Source organism: Zingiber officinale, chromosome 1B (genome assembly GCF_018446385.1).
Source record: "Zingiber officinale cultivar Zhangliang chromosome 1B, Zo_v1.1, whole genome shotgun sequence".
NCBI classification, from domain to species: Eukaryota; Viridiplantae; Streptophyta; class Magnoliopsida; order Zingiberales; family Zingiberaceae; genus Zingiber; species Zingiber officinale.
This window is the reverse complement of record NC_055986.1, coordinates 94,024,876-94,049,149: the sequence shown is the minus strand read 5'-3', so window position 1 is coordinate 94,049,149 and position 24,274 is coordinate 94,024,876.

Genomic DNA, 24,274 nt, shown 5'->3' with positions numbered 1-24,274 from the left:
GTATACACTCAAACCACACAGGAAAATAAACAAAGTCGATAGAATGCATGCCGACACAACTTATGCAGCAATAAAATCCAAAAATGGATAAAAATGGCCTCAAGGCTCAAAACCATAATTAGGACAATTTATTACAAAATCAAGCTCAAATACAAAGTACTGATAACATGATCTTCTGTGTGACACCACACACCATGTTTTCTACAATATAAATGAAATGGACAATTGCATAGACATATATATAAATATAAAATGCAGACATTTGATCAAAGTGATTCTCATTTCAAAATATTTCAAAATAGATGTTCATACAAAAGCTTCGCTTATAGTATACATCCCAACAAACCAACTGAATCAAGCTACAGAAGAGCTATAGAACTAACGGATCCGTTATCGGGAATATTAAAACTAGAAGTTTACACTTGTGTCTATGAGAAATTTAACCATTATGGATTTAATGGTGGATTGATATGAGATCATTGTGGAAGGAATATATACGGATTTGGGAGGTGCACACAAGCACCCCAGACCTTTTTATAGAAGGTAAACTCAATGGAATTTACAAAGGACTAGAATTCGCTAATGCTCGGGGATTAAGAAGACTTTTGGCGTTTTTTGTCTCGTTCACATATGTGCAGGAAATCATGGATGGTGATGAAAATTTACATTATACAGAAGCTCAAAATTTGCAAATTTGTAAGCTTTTGGATAAAACACACTATTTCTCTCGTACATATTAAACTCACTACTAAGTTTGTTTCCCATCATATGACATATTTTATTTTTTCTTCCCCTTCTGCACTTGTTTGGGAGAATGGGAATTAACCAGTTTGGTTGAAAAACTTGATATCTGACATTATTTTAATGAGAATTAAGAATTTCCTCATAAAAAAATATAAAAATTATACTTGACCCATGCTTCCTATTCATGATCTCCCAGATTATAAAGTTGTGATTCGGAAGAATTTATAAATTGAGCATCAGACTTTGGGAAAAAAATAAAGTGAATACATTTTTTACTTGATTCCCTTTGAGTAGTCTATCGGGCTATGTTTGATAATTTTTGTCAAAGAATTAGGGAAAATTAAAGTTGAGACGACTTGAACTAATAATCTCTAGCTACTAAGTAGAGAAGGATGAATTTTTTGGGATGGCTGAATTGCCTTGTATATGGCCGAGTTGCTGAGAGTCGAGTCGTCGAGTTGGTGTAGTAGCCCGATGTAGAATGTCGCAATGTCGAATTGGAGCAAATAAAGAAATAACTTCACGTATGGAAAAATTCTCATATACAAAAGTCAAATTAAAATTTGTATTAATTAAAAGATAAATAATTATGGACACCTTTTAACTCTAATCAACATTTAATATAGAAATAAATATTCTAGAAAATGTATATTTTAAACTTTGTAGGAATTAAAAATATTCCTTTTATTTCAAAATAGAAAATATTAATTTCAAAATAATAAGAATTAAATCTCTAATTATATATTTAGAGATAGATGCGTCAATCATAAATATTTTTTAATTTATTTTTATTTTTTACTGGTATACTAATTCTGAATATTTTAATTTCTCTATTGAACTTTTTCTTTGATATTTATTTCCATGTTTGCAATTATCTATTTTTTTTAATAACTATTAATTTGTTGCCACAATAGTCATTCAATAAGATGATAAGGTTTTCTTTTTTTTAATATTTTTCTAAATACTTCTGATTAGTAAGAATAAATTATTTATCTTTTTCACTAATAATTTCTAAATTTAATATAAAGGAAGTTTAGAATTGATATTATAAATATGAGCAAATTGACACATAATTTTACACACAATAACAAGTATAATAGTTTACAATGGAACTAAAAGGAACGTTGGCTCTCTCTTTCCTTGTTTTCTTTTGCATCATTAGTGGTATAATCTCGACAAGGTTTTCTTGATGCATGACAATTTGATTTACAATACATATATATGATCCTAAGATTTATATTGCTTGTTTAATCTATATATTCTTAGCTAGAGGAATAGATGCGGAGCTTGCAAGCGAAGGAATCTCTAATGTGCAAGACAACAAGGTGATCACAACCGAAGAGTTGTGGCAGATTGAACAAGGTTCGACGCCGCCGAACTGCAATGGCAAGTGTAATGGTTGCACACCATGCAGAGCACGACTGATCACGGTGCCACCGGCTGCTAGTGGAACTAGGAGGCTCTTGCAGAATGTGGTCTGGAGGTGCATTTGTGGCTAGGTCAATAAACTTTATATATATGTCATGCCATTGAATAAATTAAAGTGATGTTCTAAATGAACATTTAAAGAAGTTGTGATGGAGTGGTGAACTCAATATTGAATCTCCTTTTCATTAAATGATTTAATAAGAAAAGCATATATATATATATATATATATATATAATAAATTAACACTATAAAATAATTTACAAATTTATATAAAATTTATTATATCTTAATTGTAATATTTTTCATTTAAATATAGTAATTTATAAATTTTTACCATTTTGCATTAATCACACCTTTAATTAAATCCTTTAGTTATAACTTGCAAAAAGTTTTGGGAAGATCCGAGCTATCATAGCACATCAAAAGTCATTATCATTTGGTGAATTTTTTTTTATTCTAAATTATTAAAAATTTTAAATGCTTGTAGCGCCCGAAAATTCTCAAAACTATTTTAGAAATTTTATATTTTTATGGAATTTTTAGAATAGCGGAAGTAGCAAAAATAAATAGAGAACGAAAATAACCTACGCAGTAATTGAACCCGGGACCTATCGAACTCTATGTCTTATAGGGTGACTCTAGTAACCAAGTGAACCCAACAGAGTCGTGCTGAAAGGAAAGGGAATCAATTTTATTTAAGTTGGAGTTGGGGCGAATTAGATCACTTAATATAAATAAGAAATAATTAAGTGAAGGGTTATTTGGATCGTGATTTTTCCTCTCCTCAAAACCTCACCGCCGCCCACCTCTCTTTTCTTCCTCTCTTGGCGCCAACCACAAGGAAGGCTAGGGTTCCGCCCAAGGGCACCTTCCGGCGACGACTTCGACACGAGGACGCTCCCCTCCGCGAGAGGAACGTGTGGACGCGAGAAGATCGTCGAAAGGATCGTCTCCTTCGGAGATCTAGCGATTAGAATCGTAAGAAAATCCGAACAGGAGGTAAGAAACCCCTCACCTGCAGTATAAGTAGCTTCCGTGTGAATTCCATGATTTAGTTAGTAGTATATAGCTTTTCGGCACAAAGGATGGGAATTAGTGCATACCAAGTGTTCGATTAAATTACTAGCACAGCTAAAATGCAACTTAGGCATTGTGATAGCTTAGTTAAATGCAATAGGAGTATTTCACAGCTCATATAGTCTTGCTACAGCTTTTACAGGACTAGACGTCCAATGGGTGGGCTCCCTCAGTCGCCTCTAGGTTTAGATAACCTAGTTCGGGGTTTAGACAACCTAGTAAAAGCAAGACAAGAATTTATTAGCTTATGTTCAGTATTTTACTTTCTCAGTGGCACTTTACTGGATTAGATATCCATTGGGTTGGAATCCCATAGTCGTCCCTAGGTTCAGCTAACCTAGTAACCCTACTAAATTCGGGACTTGCAAACCTGGGTCTAGTTGGGGATGCGCGCATAGCAAAGTACAGTTGCCGGGCCCAAACAACAGCTTGATTATTATTTTAATCTACTTATGAATAAAGTTTTCAAACATCACAAATTTTTCGTGTTAGTTCAGTCAGCTTTAGCATCAGATTAGTATTAGCTTAGCTCAGTTTTATATCAGTTTAGTTTTCTGTTGATACAATATGATAGTTTATGATTAGTTCTATTGCTATGATCAGTTTTATTTCTATGTGTTGTATGTCATGCCATGTTTAGCATATTCAGTATGTTCTTTTCAAATAGCATATTTTCAAAGCATGATTTGCATCGATTGCATGTTTTAGTGAGGTAGAAGGTTTCTTACTAAGCGAAAGCTTACAGATACTTTCTTTTCCTTATGCTGCAGATAACGGTAAAGGAAAGATGGACTAGCGAAGGCTGGAGGGCAATGCTACGAAGATGTGTGTGGATGGAACTTGGAATAGAGATCTTAGGGAATTTCAGCAAGCTTGTTTAAGCACTAGAACTTTTTAGCATTTGGTTATTTTGCACCTTAGCATGTTAAATGTTATGAATTAGTTAATCAAGCATCCTATCATGTTTAGAATACTATTTTTGTGATGTTAGAATGTTTGGCATTTAGTTTAGAAATGTTATAGGTGATTTTGGCACGAACAAGTGCTGAAATCAGACCCTTGGTTGAAATCTGACCCTTGGTTGAAATCAGAAACTCGAATCGATCAGCTGATCGATTAGAGGGTTCCCAATCGATCAGTCGATCGATTGGGCAAGTTGTTCCGCGAACAGTAGGCTTCTGGATCAATCCAGCAATTTCTGTAGCGAACAGAAGGCTCTGGGATCGATCACTAGATCGATTGGCCAGACTGGATCGATCAGCCGATTGATCCAGAATATCGCCCCGAGCACAGTAGCGTGCTGGATCGATCACTGGATCGATCCAACCCAAGTCCCGCATACAGTATCCGGCTGAATCGATCACTGGATCGATTCAACCATTCCAATCGATCTGTGGATCGATTGGGAGGCCTGAAATCAGCCGGGAAACCTTTAGTCCAGCTCCTTGACCATGAGGGATGTAAAATATATTAACAACAACTTAGATTACACCCCTTAGCACATGTAGAACCAAGAAATGATAATAGATTAGCAAAACTTTAAATAGTACATTTCCGCAACTAGGTTTAATGATGGTTAGGGAATAGTTTAGCACAGCAAAATGTGACGGTCTGCCTCACAGCCTAGTCAGTGGGAGGCGGGTCGTTACAGAGTGGTATCAGAGCAGTTTCCATACTTCCTACACACACATCAGCATTGAACCTGCAGCTTCCAAGTAAGCACATCTCTCACTTTATTTATGCTTCTTGTTTCATGTTTAGATATAACTAAAGCATGCTTGTTCATGATAATAGTTGACATGATAACAATAGTTACTCCCTTATGATTGTGTTAGTCATGTATGTCCTCCATGTCTCTAGAGATGGCACGAGGACGCCTAGGAGGCACCGAGCCCCAACATGAGGCGGGCAGTTCGGTGCCTCCCCGGACGGCATGTGGTGGCTCGATTCTGCAATTGGTGAACAATAGCGAGAGATAGCCACCTTAAAGGCTAATCAATTGAATACTCCCACTCCGGAATCAAACGTAGCAACGCCAGTGGTCTTAGAGGTTCCACCGGTCAGGTCTCTGACACCCCACGGTAGCAAAGAGAAGCCTATCGATCTAGTGGCGGAGAGTCGAGCAAGAACTTCTCGGGCACGGTGAACCATGGGATGCACAAGCCTGGTTCAAAACACTAGAAAGTACGATGGAGCTTGGACTGGCCAGAATATGAGAAGGTGAAGTGCGCCTCCGGAGATGCACGCATGTGGTGGGAGAGAATCGGAGCGAAGTGCCCAAACTAGATGACATGGACGGACTTTGAGAAGGAGTTCTTTGAAGAATTCTTTCACATGCGGGTCACAAACCGCCACTACGACGAGTTCATTGAGTTTCGTCGGGCAACCTATCGCTTGAGGAAGTGAAGAAATTCAGTTGGCTCGTTTATGCCTGAACTAGTCAACACGAGAAAAAGAACGAGTCCGGGTTGATGCTCAAGATCGAGGTAGGAAATAGCAATGAGCGTGGTGGCGGTTCACAGGCCGTAAACCACCGAAGAACTAGTTAGCAGTGCTCTGACCACCGAGCACTACCAGAATAATATCAAGCAGCAGAAGCAAGTTCTCACAGAATCTAAAGGTCAAGGAGGTTCAGGCACTCAGAAACAACAGGGCCACAGCTCTAATTGGAAAGGGAACTCTAGCAATAAGCGCAAGCCAGGGAGTTACCCAAAAGGAGGGCCAGCTAGCAAACTCCACCCTGGAGTTTATCGTAAAGGCACACGAGGATGCTTTGAGTGTGGACAGGAAGGGCATATGGCTAAGCAGTGCCCGAACAAGACTAGTCTTCCTCCACCACAGCCGATTCAGTATAGAGGCCAACCAGCTCAGTTACATCAGATGCAGGCCGCTCTAGATGGTCCACACATCAGCCAGGGTAGACTATAAGCCCCTCCAGCTATGACGAATGCAAGGATCTACTCCTTAACCAGAGAAGACGTAGCGAATGCCTCGACAGTTGTTACAGGTCAGATTAGTATTTTACAGCAAAGTACAACTGTATTATTCGATACTGGGGCAACCCATTCATATGTATCCAGGGCATTTGTCGAGAAGTTAGCGATACCTCCAGAAGTACTCAGTGGTCAGTTTCTAACGACCTTACCTTCAGGAGAAATTATGTCAACCACGCACTAGCTCAGAGCAGTACCAGTCATTATAGCAGACAGAGAACTCTTGTGTGATCTGATAGTGCTAAATATGACTGACTACGATGTCATCTTCGGAATGGACTTCTTGATCAGATACGGTGCTTCCATCGAGTGCCGTAAACAGAAAGTTGTATTTCAACCTGAAGCAGAAGCACAGTTCGAGTACATCGGAGAACCCAAGAGAAAGGCCAAGAAGTTTCTCTCAACTATGAAGGCATAGAGGTTAATGGATTCAGGAGGTACGGGGTTCTTAGCACACGTAGTCAGTACCAGCCAGGACAAGGACCAACAGCTAGCAGAGGTCCGAGTCGTATGTGACTACCCAGCAGTCTTCCCTAAAGAGTTACCAGGCCTAGCACCAGACAGGGAGATCGAATTTGAGATAGAACTCATTCCCGGTACAAATACTATTTCCAAAGCACCTTACCGCATGGCTCCAGCAGAACTGAAAGATCTTCATGAGCAACTACAGGAGCTGCTTGACAAGGGCTTCATACGTCCGAGTCACTCACCATGGGGAGTGCCTGTATTGTTCATGAAGAAGAAGGACGGGAGCATGTGCCTGTGTATAGATTACCGGGCACTGAATCAAGTCACGATCAAGAACAGGTATCCTCTTTCCAGAATAGATGACCTGTTCGATCAGCTAAAGGGAGCAGCAGTGTTCTCTAAGATAGACCTCAGATCAGGTTATCATCAGGTGAAAATCAAGGAAGGGGATATACCCAAGACAACATTCAGAACCAGATACGGACATTACGAGTTCGTAGTCATGCCCTTTGGCGTGACAAATGCTCCAGCTACCTTAATGGACCTCATGAACAGGGTATTCAGAGAATACTTAGATAAGTTCGTTATCGTGTTCATCGATGACATTCTTATCTATTCAAGAACTCAGGAAGAACACGAGCACACGAGAAGCGATTGCGAGACCCTCAGCAGAACCGGTTGTATGCTAAGTTCACCAAGCGTGAATTTTGGTTAGATCGGTGTCCTTCTGGGTCACATCATCTCAAGGGATGGTATCATGGTAGACCCAGTAAAATTGAAGGCAGAAGTAGCGGGAAAGACCCAAGAATGCCGGTGAGATCGGAGGTTTACGGGATTAGCAGTTATTACTGAGAAAGTTCGTGAGGACTTCTCGGGATAGCCTCCCTCGGCGGCACTCTTACGGAAAGAGCAGAAAATTTGATTGGGTGTGAGCAGCTTTAGCGAGCTAAAGAGGAGATTGACCAGTGCACCTATTCTGACTCTACCAGAGAACACAGATAGCTTTGATATATATAGTGATGCCTCTAAGTTGGGACTAGGAGCAGTGCTGATGCAAGATGGCAAGGTAATCGCCTACGCCACCAGACAACTCAAGGATTATGAGAGGAATTACCCCACTCATGACCTTGAGCTTGCAGCAGTGGTGTTCGCTCTCAAGATTTGGAGATATTACTTGTATGAAGCTCAGTGTAGAGTATATACAGATCATCAGAGTCTGAAGTACTTCTTCACTCAATAGGATCTGAATATGCGGCAGCGTAGATGGCTTGAGCTGGTCAAAGATTATGACATAGACATCCTCTACCATCCAGGAAAAGCCAATAAGGTAGCAGATGCACTTAGTAGAAAGTCCAGTGCAACCTTACTATCCCTAGCAGCCATGTCACCGCCCCTACAGAAAGAGATCACAGATTTCGGTCTCGAACTCCTAGTCGGACAGCTCTCTACTATGACATTAGAGTTTACCTTGCTTGGCGACATTCAAACAGCTCAGGAACAGGATCCTGAAATTCAGAAAATCAAGCAAGGGATAGCAGAATCAGAAGGTGGAGAGTTCAGAATATCAGATAGCGGGTTGTTATACTTTGGTGACAAATTATGCATTCCAGATCAGGAGGAACTACGCAGGAAGATTTTAGATGAGGCTCACAAGACTCCTTATGCAATGCATCCAGACTCCACCAAAATGTACCAGGACTTGAAGAAACATTTTTGGTGGTCTGGGATAAAGAGAGACATCACTCAATATGTCAGCACCTGCCTAACCTGTCAGAGGGTTAAGGCAGAACATCAGAGACCAGGAGGAGTTTTACAGCCTATTCAGATTCCAGAATGAAAGTGGGAAGACATTTCTATGGATTTCATAGTGGGACTACCCAGAACCACGAATGGTTTTGATACCATCTGGGTAATAGTTGACAGGTTGACTAAATCAGCCCACTTCTTAGCTATCAGGATATCCTACTCCATAGAACAGCTAGCTCAACTGTACCTCAAGGAGATTGTCAGATTACATAGAGTCCCACGAACCATTATTTCAGACAGAGACAGTAGGTTCACATCACACCACGGGAGTGTATACGGTCGGCGGGCACGGTTAAAGTTCGACCTGACTTTCCATCCTCAGACGGATGGTCAGACCGAGTAAATCAGGTACTCGAAGATATGCTCCGAGCATGCGCCCTAGACTTCAAAGGAAGTTGGTGCAAATATACGAGTTAGCGAATTTACATACAACAACATTATCGGCCACCATCGGCAAGGCACCTTCGAGGCTCTTTATGGGCGAGGTGTAGATCTCAATCTGTTGGTATGAGTGGTGAGCAGTAGGAACTAGAACTTGAGACAGATCTAGTGGTAGATACCACAGCTACTATCTGACGCAGATCCGTGGAGGATAGAGGCACTCGAGCCGCGGGAAAAGCTATCTTGATACAGTATGAGACCTTTAGAGTTCTCAGTTGGGGATTCAGTATTCCTCAGAGTAGCTCCCATGAAGGGAGTAATGCGTTTTGGGAAGAAGGGCAAACTAAGTCCCAGATATGTGGGACCATACCTTATCAGCAGAAGAGTGGGCAAGCTAGCATATGAGTTAGAGCTACCCGAGGAAATGTCAGTTGTCCACAACGTATTTCATGTCTCTATGCTGAAGAAGCATATCCCAAATGCCACCCAGGTGATTGAGCCCCAGCTGGTACAAGTTCACGAAGACCTCAGCTGTGATAGTCGGCCTATTCAGATAATAGACCGAGCAGTTAAGAAATTACGGAACAAGGAGGTACCATTAGTAAAAGTCATTTGGCAAAGTCACACAGCAGAAGAGGCAACATGGGAGACAGAAGCCAGCATGAGACAGAAGTACCTAGTGTCACGCCCCGAGAGTAAGGTTGTCCGACGAAAAATCGGACAGCACCTCCCCTGTAGCAGTGACAAATAGAACCGGTATACAACACCACAGATAATACATATACAAATATATCACAACCACGCAGATAATATGCAGCCCACACGGCTGTAAAGTCAAACACAGCGGAAAACAAGAATAACAAAGATAAAATAACAAAAACTCACCGCGGGCCGGCCCGGCTTGACTCATCGGCAAAACAACCAAATACAGATAACAAGTCCACAGCTCAATTATTACAATGCTAAATTCAAAGGTTTAACTCACAATAAAATGAAAACCAAAATCGTAAAACCATCCTCGGAAGTGACATGGGACCGGCTGTCGGGATCCTCCTCCAAGCGTACTAGCATCGCTATCAGCTACCTGGTGAAATTACCAATGCGGGTGGTGAGTATAAAACTCAGCGGGTAATAGGATAGACGGTGCACGAGTATCATAAAGAACAGGAATACAAAAGGATACAGTCTCGGAAAGATAAATAGCAGATACTACTAGGTAAATAAAATAGATATCCATACCTGAAACCATATCCTAGGCGAACAGTGTAAGGTCTGAGATAACATAAACTGAGCAACCAGAATCACATGTAAAGTATACTGAAATGGTAATCCGGGGTCCAAGCATATATAACAGATATGTGATAACAGAACTGCATAAGTAAGCATAAACAGCATAAGTAAGTATATCAAAAAAAAATAGCGTATGCACGGATGGTCACTCCCGCCCACCCCTCAAGTCCATGACCCCAGTATGGACGAGAGGCCGGGACAATGACAAACTGTACACACTCCAGCTACCACTACTCTCGAGTGGCCGAGGGAATAGCTGAATAGCTACGTCTGCGACGGGGGTCCCTGCTGCTCGCGACTCCAGCAGACACTACCCATGAGTGAGCGAGTGGGGGGCACGACAGGACATGCGGCACGCTCCAAGCTACCACTACCCATGAGTGGCCGAGCGTGCGGCCCAGGCCAACGACCGTCTCAACCACAAGGGAGCCAAAGTCGTCGGCTATTCATGCAATGACATGATGCGAATAATGCAACAGTCATCATATATATATAACAGAAAATCAGGTATGCTACATGAATCCGCATGCTCAATACTAAGCATAAATAAACAGTAATCAAACAGGTAAGCATAAACAGGTAAGCATGGCATCTAGTATCTGCTAGGTATCAAGAATAACAACGGGAGACTGTATAGATAAGAAAGTGATCATCTTGAAGATTGAGTGGATAAAGTATCAAGCACAAGAAATAAAATGAGTGGAGTCAAGATAAATACTGCATATATGAAACTAACTCATGCACTTAGACCGATATCTAAAGGAGCAAGTTAAGAAGTACCCGCCTCAAATGTAGGCCGAATCCGACGTCAACTTCGTCACGACACCCGCCTCGATCAAAGTCCTGTGTCAACATATAAATTTTAACTAATTACATATGAAACTGAATAACTATACTAATGTACATGACCAGCGAATTTAATCCCAAGTTCCATTTATTATCCAACCACAACCACACTGAACTACTAATACCCAATCCACGCTCCGAGTTTACATTCTCTATTCCCACAACTCTAGCAAAACCTTAACCTTGCTAAAATTGCTAAATCACTATATACAAGTAAACATCTACTGAACAAGGTTATCACCTCCTTAAACAAAACCAACAACTATCAATCCTCTAAGCATCCAACAACACAACTTCCCATTTGCTTCCAATATTCCAATCTCTAACAAAATCAACACACCTTACCTAACTCCCCGCTGTTGACTCACTGCCGGTAGGTGGAATCGTCGGCACAAGCACAATGGTGCTGCTCACTACCTCAGATGCACAACCAATGTTTCTACAAGGCTACAAATCAATGCAATCACACAATTCAGCACACATCCTACTTGAATTCAACACCTAAGTCTGCAGATTTAACATCTAAAGTGATAGAGACCTTACCCAATGAGTCCCGGATAAAGAACAGCAGCTGGAAGTTGGATTCGCTGCCACTAGCACACTGAGGCTGCCCAATATTGCTGATCACAGATCCGAGCTCTCACAGAGCTATATCCATCACAAGCATCCCAAACGTTGCCTAATCAGTATCAAATTCAATCCGAAACCAACATTTAGATCTGCAACTTAACATCTATAGTGGTAAAAACCTTACCTACTAATCCCCGGATGAAGCACAGCAGTTGGGAATTGTGGCCGGACTCCTCACAGTGAGCCACTGCCAGAATCGAACCTCAGTCAATCCAACCTCTCATTCCGGCATCCCAATCACAGGTTTCAACTACACAAAAAAATCCCAAAACAAGCACCAAACCCTAATTGAAACAATCCTCACCTCCACTTACCTCAATGGCGAAATTCCTCACAGTCGACGATGGAATCTTGACGGAGAACCTCAGCCTTAGAGCTCGGGTAGATAAACCACCGCTGGGAGCGCAGTCCTCAACCACGATGAGCTCTAGAACAAACTACTCGAGTCCCACCTCCACAGGACCCAGATCTCGCCACCTGACCGGAGATTCCCTGGCGAAGCGGTGTGTTTGAGGAAAGACACCGCCGGTGAGACCTTTAAAGAGATGTCGAGGAAGTCGGAGGCTCGTCTCGCTACAAGGAGCCGGCGATCAGACGCGGCCGTGCGTCGAAGCTGCGTCCGTCGACGAGCTCCGGAGGAAATGACCCGAGAAGAAGGGAGTCGGCGTTTTAGGGCTCGGCGGGTGCACTGTAGCTTATAAGGGGAGGGTTTGGGTTAGGTTAAGTTCTCACAACTCCTTAACTAACCCTCTTTTAATGATGATTTACTTTACCACCTTAAGCTTAACAATTTATCCCCTTAAACATTTTCATACGACCTCCAAATAAATCCAGAAAAATGTCCAAAAGTTCTTAGTAATCATTATAGGTTATTTTATTTTGCCGTATCTCACATTCTTCCCCTCTAATAAAAATTTGGTCCCCAAATTTACAACCTAAATGCGTTAAACACGAATGACACATTTCCCAGCCATCCATTCAAGACCCAAGGAAATGTCAAGTCCCACCACTTCCAACACTTATAGATCCACCACCAGTGTCTAACCATCGAAACCCACATAACAACCTCTGACTTCTTGACGTACAACAAGTACCTCTACAGACGGTAAAAGTACCGCTATGTCACGTGTCTAGCGTATAGGTAACACCCCCCCCCCGAAAAGATACTTGAGAGATGAACAAATGGGTTCCACTAGCATCTATTAATAGTCCTATAATAAACGTATAAAGTAAAATAATACCTCGGAAAACCGATCTCTCAGCTCTCTGTGCCTCCTCTCGTGTGACAGCATAAGCACGACCCTCCTCTGAGCTCAGCTGAGGCATGCCTGGGGTAGTCTGTGCTGGAATTGAAGGTGCAGGAATCGGCTGCTGATACTGAGACTGAGGCTGCTGCTGGAACGCTGAGTAGGGCTGAGGTGGATGAAAAACCTGCTGTACAGGAAATGCCTGATGAGAAGATACTGTGGCAGAATACTGTGTAGTCGCTGGTTCCTGCCCCTGCACATGATATATCTGTCCCTGAGAAGGCTGAGGTCTCTGCTGACTAGGAGCACTCTGATTCGTTTGAGATCCTCTCTGCTGCCATGGCTGGGTGGGTCGATCTCCCTGAAAGGTAACTCTAGTAGTCTCTAACTGAGCCTTCAGGGTACATTCCCAACTCTCATGGCCCGGAAGCTTACAATAGAAACATATAGAGTGATCCAACGGACAATCGGGTTTGAGGTGACTTTTCGAGCCGCACTGGTAACACCTGGTTTCACTATTATCATTCTTCCGATTTCTCTTAGGGGAACTAGTAGACTCGTCCGTGGTTCACCCTGATTTCTGTGGTCGAGTAGATCCTTCGGAAGTAACTTGCAAGTCTTGACCCTTATTCCCTCTCTTCTGCGACAGCTGCTTGTCCTTACTTTTCTCCTGATTCACTTGCTGCTGAGTCATCTCAATAAATAGTGCTCGATCTAGAACCTCCCGTTAGGAACTACCTGGAAATCCTGACATCCGAATCCGAATGTATGCTGCAAGACCCTGAGTGAACTGCTGCATACGATCATAATCTTGTGCCACTAAGTGAGGACAAAACTCTGCACACCTACAGAATTCGGCATTGTACTCCATCACTGACCGGTCGCCCTGCTTGAGATTCAGAAATTCCTGGCGTCGAGCTAGACAGAAGGTTGCTGGGAAATATTGCCGCTCAAACGCGTCTCGGAACATCGCCCATGTGATGCGCTGCTCTCCAAAGATCGTCTTCTGCATGTCCCACCATGTGACTGCATGATCTCGGAGATGATACGCTGCCAGTTCCACTTTCTCCTCATCCGTGCAACTCAGGTACTCAAAGGTGCTCTCTACATTCTTCAACCAACTTCGAGAAGCCCAAGGATCTGCTCCGCCCAAATATAAGGTAAATCTGTCCTTGACGGACCTCGCCAGCAACGGTATCCGAGCTCTGTCCCTCATCCAATTAGTAGTAGCAGGGGTAGGAAATGCTGATGGTATCCCGGAGGGAATACCCTGAGGCTGAAATTCCCGATTCCTACCAGATGGTATGATTGAAGGGATCTCCTGAGGCTGACGTCCCTGATCTCTAGGAGTCTGATGGGTCTGTCCCCGACTAGCCGTCTCAACATCAGTTGGATCTCTAGAAGAATCTGCCTCCTGAGTCTCTGATTCTGGTTCCTCAGCCTCAATGGGTTGTTTCCGTGGTCGTCCCGGACCACGACGAGAACCGGCTACCGCTCGACCACGTCTCATACCTGGTGTAAACCACTAATAAGTACTACAAACAATATAAGTTCGTACTTATAAAACTTACAGCCTATTACTTGGAGGTGTTCCGCCGCCGCCTGGTCCCAAATCCTGAAAAGTCACTTCGAGGAATAAAATCACGAAAAAACCAAAACGTATGAATCTGACATCGTAAACCTGTGGCTCTGATACCAATAAATTGTCACGCCGCGAGAGTAAGGTTGTCCGACGAAAAATCGGACAGCACCTCCCCTGTAGCAGTGACAAATAGAACTGGTATACAACACCACAGATAATACATATACAAATATATCACAACCACGCAGATAATATGCAGCCCACACGGCTGTAAAGTCAAACACAGCGGAAAACAAGAATAACAAAGATAAAATAACAAAAACTCACCGCGGGCCGGCCCGGCTTGACTCATCGGCAAAACAACCAAATACAAATAACAAGTCCACAGCTCAATTATTACAATGCTAAATTCAAAGATTTAACTCACAATAAAATGAAAACCAAAACCGTAAAACCATCCTCGGAAGTGACATGGGACCGGCAGTCGGGATCCTCCTCCAAGCGTACTAGCATCGCTATCAGCTACCTGGTGAAATTACCAATGCGGGTGGTGAGTATAAAACTCAGCGGGTAATAGGATAGACGGTGCATGAGTATCATAAAGAACAGGAATACAAAAGAATACAGTCTCGGAAAGATAAATAGCAGATACTACTAGGTAAACAAAATAGATATCCATACCTGAAACCATATCCTAGGCTAACAGTGTAAGGTCTGAGATAACATAAACTGAGCAACCAGAATCACATGTAAAGTATACTGAAATGGTAATCCGGGGTCCAAACATATATAACAGATATGTGATAACAGAACTGCATAAGTAAGCATAAACAGCATAAGCAGGTATATCAAAAAAAAATAGCGTATGCACGGATGGTCACTCCCGCCCACCCCTCATGTCCATGACCCCAGTATGGACGAGAGTGACAACTGTACACACTCCAGCTACCACTACTCTCGAGTGGCCGAGGGGACAGTTGCATAGTAGCTGAATAGCTACGTCTGCGACGGGGGTCCCTGCTGCCCGCCACTCCAGCAGACACTACCCATGAGTGAGCGAGTGGGGGGCACGACAGGACATGCGGCACGCTCCAAGCTACCACTACCCATGAGTGGCCGAGCGTGTGGCCCATGCCAACGACCGTCTCAACCACAAGGGAGTCAAAGTCGTCGGCTATGCATGCAATGACATGATGCGAATAATGCAACAGTCATCATATATATATAACAGAAAATCAGGTATGCTACATGAATCCGCATGCTCAATACTAAGCATAAATAAACAGTAATCAAACAGGTAAGCATAAATAGGTAAGCATGGCATCTAGTATCTGCTAGGTATCAAGAATAACAACGGGAGACTGTATAGATAAGAAAGTGATCATCTCGAAGATTGAGTGGATAAAGTATCAAGCACAAGAAATAAAATGAGTGGAGTCAAGATAAATACTGCATATATGAAACTAACTCATGCACTTAGACCGATATCTAAAGGAGCAAGGTAAGAAGTACCCGCCTCAAATGTAGGCCGAATACGACGTCAACTTCGTCACGACACCCGCCTCGATCAAAGTCCTGTGTCAACATATAAATTTTAACTAATTACATATGAAACTGAATAACTATACTAATGTACATGACCAGCGAATTTAATCCCAAGTTCCATTTATTATCCAACCACAACCACACTGAACTACTAATACCCAATCCACACTCCGAGTTTACATTCTCTATTCCCACAACTCCAGCAAAACCTTAACCTTGCTAAAATTGCTAAATCACTATATACAAGTAAACATCTACTGAACAAGGTTATCACCTCCTTAAACAAAACCAACAACTATCAATCCTCTAAGCATCCAACAACACAACTTCCCATTTGCTTCCAATATTCCAATCTCTAACAAAATCAACACACCTTACCTAACTCCCCGCTGTTGACTCACTACCGGTAGGTGGAATCGTCGGCACAAGCACAATGGTGCTGCTCACTACCTCAGATGCACAACCAATGTTTCTACAAGGCTACAAATCATTGCAATCACACAATTCAGCACACATCCTACTTGAATTCAACACCTAAGTCTGCAGATTTAACATCTAAAGTGATAGAGACCTTACCCAATGAGTCCCGGATAAAGAACAGCAGCTGGAAGTTGGATTCGCTGCCACTAGCACACTGAGGCTGCCCAATATTGCTGATCACAGATCCGAGCTCTCACATAGCTATATGCATCACAAGCATCCCAAACGTTGCCTAATCAGTATCAAATTCAATCCGAAACCAACATTTAGATCTGCAACTTAACATCTATAGTGGTAAAAACCTTACCTACTAATCCCCGGATGAAGCACAGCAGTTGGGAATTGTGGCCGGACTCCTCACAGTGAGCCACTGCCAGAATCGAACCTCAGTCAATCCAACCTCTCATTCCGGCATCCCAATCACAGGTTTCAACTACACAAAAAAATCCCAAAACAAGCACCAAACCCTAATTGAAACAATCCTCACCTCCACTTACCTCAATGGCGAAATTCCTCACAGTCGACGATGGAATCTTGACGGAGAACCTCAGCCTTAGAGCTCGGGTAGATAAACCACCGCTGGGAGCGCAGTCCTCAACCACGATGAGCTCTAGAACAAACTACTCGAGTCCCGCCTCCACAGGACCCAGATCTCGCCACCTGACCGGAGATTCCCTGGCGAAGCGGTGTGTTTGAGGAAAGACACCGCCGGTGAGACCTTTAAAGAGATGTCGAGGAAGTCGGAGGCTCGTCTCGCTACAAGGAGCCGGCGATCAGACGCGGCCGTGCGTCGAAGCTGCGTCCGTCGACGAGCTCGGGAGGAAATGACCCGAGAAGAGGGGATTCGGCATTTTAGGGCTCGGCGGGTGCACTGTAGCTTATAAGGGGAGGGTTTGGGTTAGGTTAAGTTCTCACAACTCCTTAACTAACCCTCTTTTAATGATGATTTACTTTACCACCTTAAGCTTAACAATTTATCCCCTTAAACATTTTCATACGACCTCCAAATAAATCCAGAAAAATGTCCAAAAGTTCTTAGTAATCATTATAGGTTATTTTATTTTGCCGTATCTCACACCCAGAGTTATTCTAAGTTCGAGGATGAACTTTTTATAAGGTATGGGGGATTGTAGCGCCCGAAAATTCTCAAAACTATTTTAGAAATATTCTACGATTTTTTTGGAATTTTAGGATATTTTTATGGAATTTTTAGAATAGCGGAAGTAGCAAAAATAAATAGAGAACGAAAATAGCCTACGCGGGAATTGAACCCGGGACCTAGCGAACTCTATGTCTTATAGGGTGACTCTAGTAACCAAGTGAACCCAGCAGGGCCGTGCTGAAAGGAAAGGGAATCAATTTTATTTAAGTTGGAGTTGGGGCGAATTAGATCACTTAATATAAATAAGAAATAATTAAGCGAAGGGTTATTTGGATCGTGATTTTTCCTCTCCTCAAAACCTAACCGCCGCCCACCTCTCTTTTCTTCCTCTCTCGGCGCCAACCACAAGGAAGGCTAGGGTTCCGCCCATGGGCACCTTCCGGCGACGACTTCGACACGAGGACGCTCCCCTCCGCGAGAGGAACGCGTGGACGTGAGAAGATCGTCGAAAGGATCGTCTCCTTCGAAGATCTAGCGATTAGAATCGTAAGAAAATCCGAACAGGAGGTAAGAAACCCCTCACCTACAGTATAAGTAGCTTCCGTGTGAATTCCATGATTTAGTTAGTAGTATATAGCTTTTCGGCACAAAGGATGCGAATTAGCGCATACCAAGTGTTCGATTAAATTACTAGCACAGCTAAAATACAACTTAGGCATTGTGATAGCTTAGTTAAATGCAATAGGAGCATTTCACAGCTCATATAGTCTTGCTACAGCTTTTACAGGACTAGACGTCCAATGGGTGGGCTCCCACTGTAACGACCTACCTCCTATTAACTAGGCTGTAAGGCTGATCGTCACATTATGCTGTGCTAACGCTATTCCATGACCATTATTAAATCTAGATGCGGAAGCTGTACTAATTAAAAATTTTCTAAGCTGCTAACATTTCTTGGTTCTATACATACTAAGGGATGTAAACTAACTATTCATAACATGTTTTACTTCCCCCATGGCCAAGGAACTGAACTTAGACATTTTCCCGCTGATATTAGACCTCCCAATCGATCCATTGATCGATTGGAACGTCCGATCGATCCAGGGATCGATTCAGCCGGCTACTGTATGCGGGACATAGGTTGGATCGATCTAGTGATCGATCCAGCACGCTACTGTGCTCGGGACGATATTCTGGATCGATCGGCTGATCGATCCAGACTGACCAATCGATCCAGTGATCGATCCCAGAACAAATTGCTGGATCGATCGGCTGATCGATCCAGAAACCTACTGTTCGCGGAGCAATTTGCCCGATCGATCAGCTGATCGATTGGGACCCCCCAATCGATCCACCGATCGATTGGGGTTTCTGATTTTGCAGTTAAGCTCTGATTTCAGCACTGTTTCGTGCCTCAACCCTATTACAAGTTCTAAAATGACTAGAAATCACTCTACCACTAACAAATAACATTCTAACATCATAAAAGAAGTGTTCTAAGCATGATCAGGTGCATGGTTAACTAATTCATGGCAATTAACATACTGAAGTGCAAAATACTAAAACACTGAAAAGTTCTAATGTTTAAACAACTTGCTAGAGTTTCCTAAGATCTTCTTTCCAAGTTCCTGCCCACACACATCCTCGTAGCATTGCCCTCCAGGCTAGTCCATCTTTCCTTTACCTTTATCTGCAGTATAAGGAAAAGAAAGTATCTATAAGCTTTCGCTTAGTAAGAAACCATCTACCTCACTAAAACATGCATACGATGCGTTTATGCTTTTAAAAACATGCTATCACACATATGTTAAACTCGTTAAAACATGGCATACTGAAATCACTGAACATGAACACCAAAGCATGGCATACAAAGCTAACCATAACTATCATGTGTAACAATAAAGAAAACTGAGCTGAACATGAATTAAGCTAGTCTGGAACTGAATTCAAACTCAACTAACATAACTGATCTTTGTGAGTTTTGAAAAGCTATAATATAATAGATTAAAATACATAATCATACTGCTAATGGGCCCGACAACTGTACATGCTATGCGCGCATCCTTAACTAGACCCGGGGTTGCAAATCCAGAATTTAGTAAGGTTTACTAGGTTATCTAAACCTAGGGACCGACTATGGGAGCCCAGCCCAATGGATATCTAATCCTGTACAGTGCCCCTACTGGAAGTAAAATACTGGATCATAGCTAGTTAATTTACCTTGCTTTTACTAGGTTATCTAAACCTAGAGGCGACTGTGGGTGCCCACCCATTGGAATGTAGTCCCATATATGCTGTAGCAAAGCTAACTAAACTATTTAAATGCTTCTATTGCATTTACTGAGCCATTAAAAATGCCTACTGTAGCATTTTACTGAGATAGACATTTTATCGAACACTTAGTGTGCTCCAACTCTCCCCTCTATTAGGGAGACCACCTTTAGGCACCCGACAACGTCTAGAATCTCCAACTGAAAGGAGAAAACGTGTCTGGCCCATCTAGAGGTGCTCAACTAGATCCCTAAATATGTGAGGAGGGTCAAATACACCCTATGCGTCGAAACATCTACATATAGAAAATTTACAAGCATAGAATCGTACGAAAAGCTACTTATACTGCAGGTGAGGGGTTTCTTACCTCGTGCTCGAAGTTTCTTACGATTCTAATCACTCGATTTCCCGGAGAGGACGATCCCTTCGACGATCTTCTCGCGTCTATGCGTTCCTCTTGCGGAGGGGAGCGTCCTCGTATCCAAGATGTCGCTGGAAAGTCCTCCTTTGGCCCTAGGGACGAAATCCCTAGGTGTGCTTATGGTTGGCGCCGAGAGAAGGAGGAGAGAAGGGGAGTCGGCGGTGAGGGTTTGAGGAGAGAAAAGCTACGATCCCAAAATAACTCTTCACTTAATTCCTCCCTATTTATATTAAAGGATTAATTCACCCAACTCTAATATAAATTTAATTGCCTCCCTTTCCTTTCAGCACGACCCTGCTGGGTTCAACTGGTTACTAAAATTATCCGTAAACCATAGGTCTCGGGTTCAATTCCCGCTTAGGCCGTTTTCGTTTTCTATTTGTTTTTGCTGCCTCCGCTACTCTAAAAATTCTGTAAAAATATCCTAAAATTCCAAAAAAATCATAGAATATTTCTAAAAGAGTTTTGAGAATTTTCGGGCATTACACCCACTGTCGCCTCTAGGTTTAGATAACCTAGTTCGGGGTTTAGACAACCTAGTAAAAGCAAGACAAGAATTTATTAGCTTATGTTCAGTATTTTACTTTCTCAGTGGCACTGTACTGGATTAGATATCCATTGGGTTGGACTCCCATAGTCGTCCCTAGGTTCAGCTAACCTAGTAACCCTACTAAATTCGGGACTTGCAAACCCGGGTCTAGTTGGGGATGCGCGCACAACAAAGTACAGTTGTCGGGCCCAAACAGCAGCTTGATTATTATTTTAATCTACTTATGAATATAGTTTTCAAACATCACAAATTTGTCATGTGAGTTCAGTTCAGCTTTAGCATCAGATTAGTATTAGCTTAGCTCAGTTTTATATCAGTTTAGTTTTCTGTTGATACAACATGATAGTTTATGATTAGTTATATTGCTATGATCAGTTTTATTTATATGTGTTGTATGCCATGCCATGTTTAGCATATTCAGTATGTTCTTTTCAAATAGCATGTTTTCAAAGCATGATTTGCATCGATTGCATGTTTTAGTGAGGTAGATGGTTTCTTACTAAGCGAAAGCTTACAGATACTTTCTTTTCCTTATACTGCAGATAAAGGTAAAGGAAAGATGGACTAGCGGAGGCTGGAGGGCAATGCTACGAAGATGTGTGTGGATGGAACTTGGAATAGAGATCTTAGGAAATTTCAGCATGCTTGTTTAAGCACTAGAACTTTTTAGCATTTGGTTATTTTGCACCTTAGCATGTTAAATGTTATGAATTAGTTAATCAAGCATCCTATCATGTTTAGAATACTATTTTGTGATGTTAGAATGTTTGGCATTTAGTTTAGAAATGTTATAGGTGATTTTGGCACGAACAAGTGCTGAAATCAGACCCTTGGTTGAAATTAGAAACTTGAACCGATCAGCTGATCGATTCGAGGGTTCCCAAACGATCAGTTGATCGATTGGGCAAGTTGTTCCGCGAACAGTAGGCTTCTGGATCGATCCAGCAATTTCTATAGCGAACAGAAGGCTCTGAGATCGATCACTGGATCGATTGGCCAGACTGGATCGATCAGCCGATCGATCCATAATATCGCCCTGAGCACAGTAGCGTGCTGGATCGATCACTGGATCGATCCAACCCAAGTCCCGCATACAATATCCGGCTGAATCGATCACTGGATCGATTCAACCATTCCAATCGATCTGTGGATCGATTGGGAGGCCTGAAATCTGCCGGGAAACCTTTAGTCCAGCTCCTTGACCATGAGGGATGTAAAATATATTAACAACAACTTAGATTACACCCCTTAGTACATATGGAACCAAGAAATGATGATAGATTAGCAAAACTTTAAATAGTACAGTTCCGCAACTAGGTTTAATGATGGTCAGGAAATAGTTTAGCATAGCATAATGTGACGGTCGGTCTCACAGCCTAGTCAGTGGGAGGCGGGTCGTTACAATACTAAAAACATAAAAAAATTTATTATTAAAATAAATAATAAATGTTATTTTAAAAAATTAAATATTGTAACAAATAATAGCTTTAGATAGGAATAGAATCGATCATAGTTGAATTAAGGAGTTAGATGTGAGGTAAATAGTCCTTAGCCTAAAACATAAAACATTTTCTTTTATGAATATTTTTCAAGATGACACAAAAGAGTTTAGTGCGATGAAAATATTAAAAATGCAAAACAAATGCTAACATAAAAAATTTTACTTGATTGTTGCTTCGTAATCCGTAACCTCTGAAATTATAAAGTTGTGGTTTAGATGGATTTAAAAATTGAGCATTCAACTTAGGTAAAAAAAATTGATTTTTTTTATTTGATTCTATTTGAGGAGTAGTCAATTGGGCTATTCGTCTAGTAAATGTTGGTTGACTAATAGCAATCTATTACTTCCTGATCGAGAGACCAGGAAAGAGTTGCTATTGGGATAGTGTCACGCCCAGAGGAGTCCTTGCCTGACAAACAAATAACATCTCCCCACTAATGACAACGTATGGATCCTATATATATAGCCATACGGCTGTACAAGTATGATAAGAATAGCTCACACAGATATAAACAATCAAAACCACACAGTTGTATATGTTGCCCACACGGTTGGAACCAAAATACAGCAAAATTCAAAAAATAATACACAACTTACATGTCAGGTATACACTCAAACCACACAGGAAAATAAACAAAGTCGATAGAATGCATGCGGACACAAATTATGCAACAATAAAATCCAAAAATGGATAAAAATGGCCTCAAGGCTCAAAACCATAATTAGGACAATTTATTACAAAATCAAGCTCAAATACAAAGTCATGATAACATGATCTTCTGTGTGACACCACACACCATGTTATCTACAATATAAATTAAATGGACAATTGCATCGACATATATATAAATATAAAATGCAGACATTTGATCAAAGTGATTCTCATTTCAAAACATTTCAAAATAGATGTTCATACAAAAGCTTGGCTTATAGTATACATCCCAACAAACCAACCGAATCAAGCTACAGAAGAGCCATAGAACTAACGGATCCGTTATCGGGAACATTAAAACTACAAGTTTACACTTGTGTCTATGAGAAATTTAACCATTATGGATTTATTGGTGGAGTGATACGAGATCATTGTGGAAGAAATATATACGGATTTGGGAGGTGCACACAAGCACCCCACACCTTTTTATAGAAGGTAAACTCAATGGAATTCACAAAGGACTAGAATTCGCTAATGCTCGGGGATTAAGAAGACTTTTGGCGTTTTTTGTCTCATTCACATATGTGCAGGAAATCATGGATGGTGATGAGAATTTACATTATACGGAAGCTCAAATTTTGCAAATTTGTAAGCTTTTGGATAAAACACACTATTCCTCTCGTACATATTAAACTCACTACTAGGTTTGTTTCCCATCATATGACATATTTTATTTCTTCTTCCCCTTCTCCACTTGTTTGGGAGAATGGGAATTAACCAGTTTGGTTGAAAAATTTGATATCTGACATTATTTTAATGAGAATTAAGAATTTCCTCATAAAAAAATATAGAAATTATACTTGACCCTTGCTTCCTATTCATGATCTCCCAAATTATAAAGTTGTGATTCGGAAGAATTTATAAATTGAGCATCAGACTTTGGGAAAAAAATAAAGAAATGAAGAAAATAGACAGTACAAAGTAGATGTCAGCTTAGCTCTAGATCAATATAAATGAAGAAAACAGACAGTACAAAGAAGTAACAAAATCTTCCTCTTTTCAAAGAAAGAGCATAATGCAACCAGAACAATACCAAACAAGCATACCTGTGAAGAAAGTGGCTAATCTTTTGAGACGACTGCACAATATATAACGTGTTGACCCTTATCCTCCACTTGGATCCTTCCACACTTCACAGCATTTACCTATCCAAAGTAAGCAAGGTTCACACCTCACCATGAAAAATCATAATTTATAGC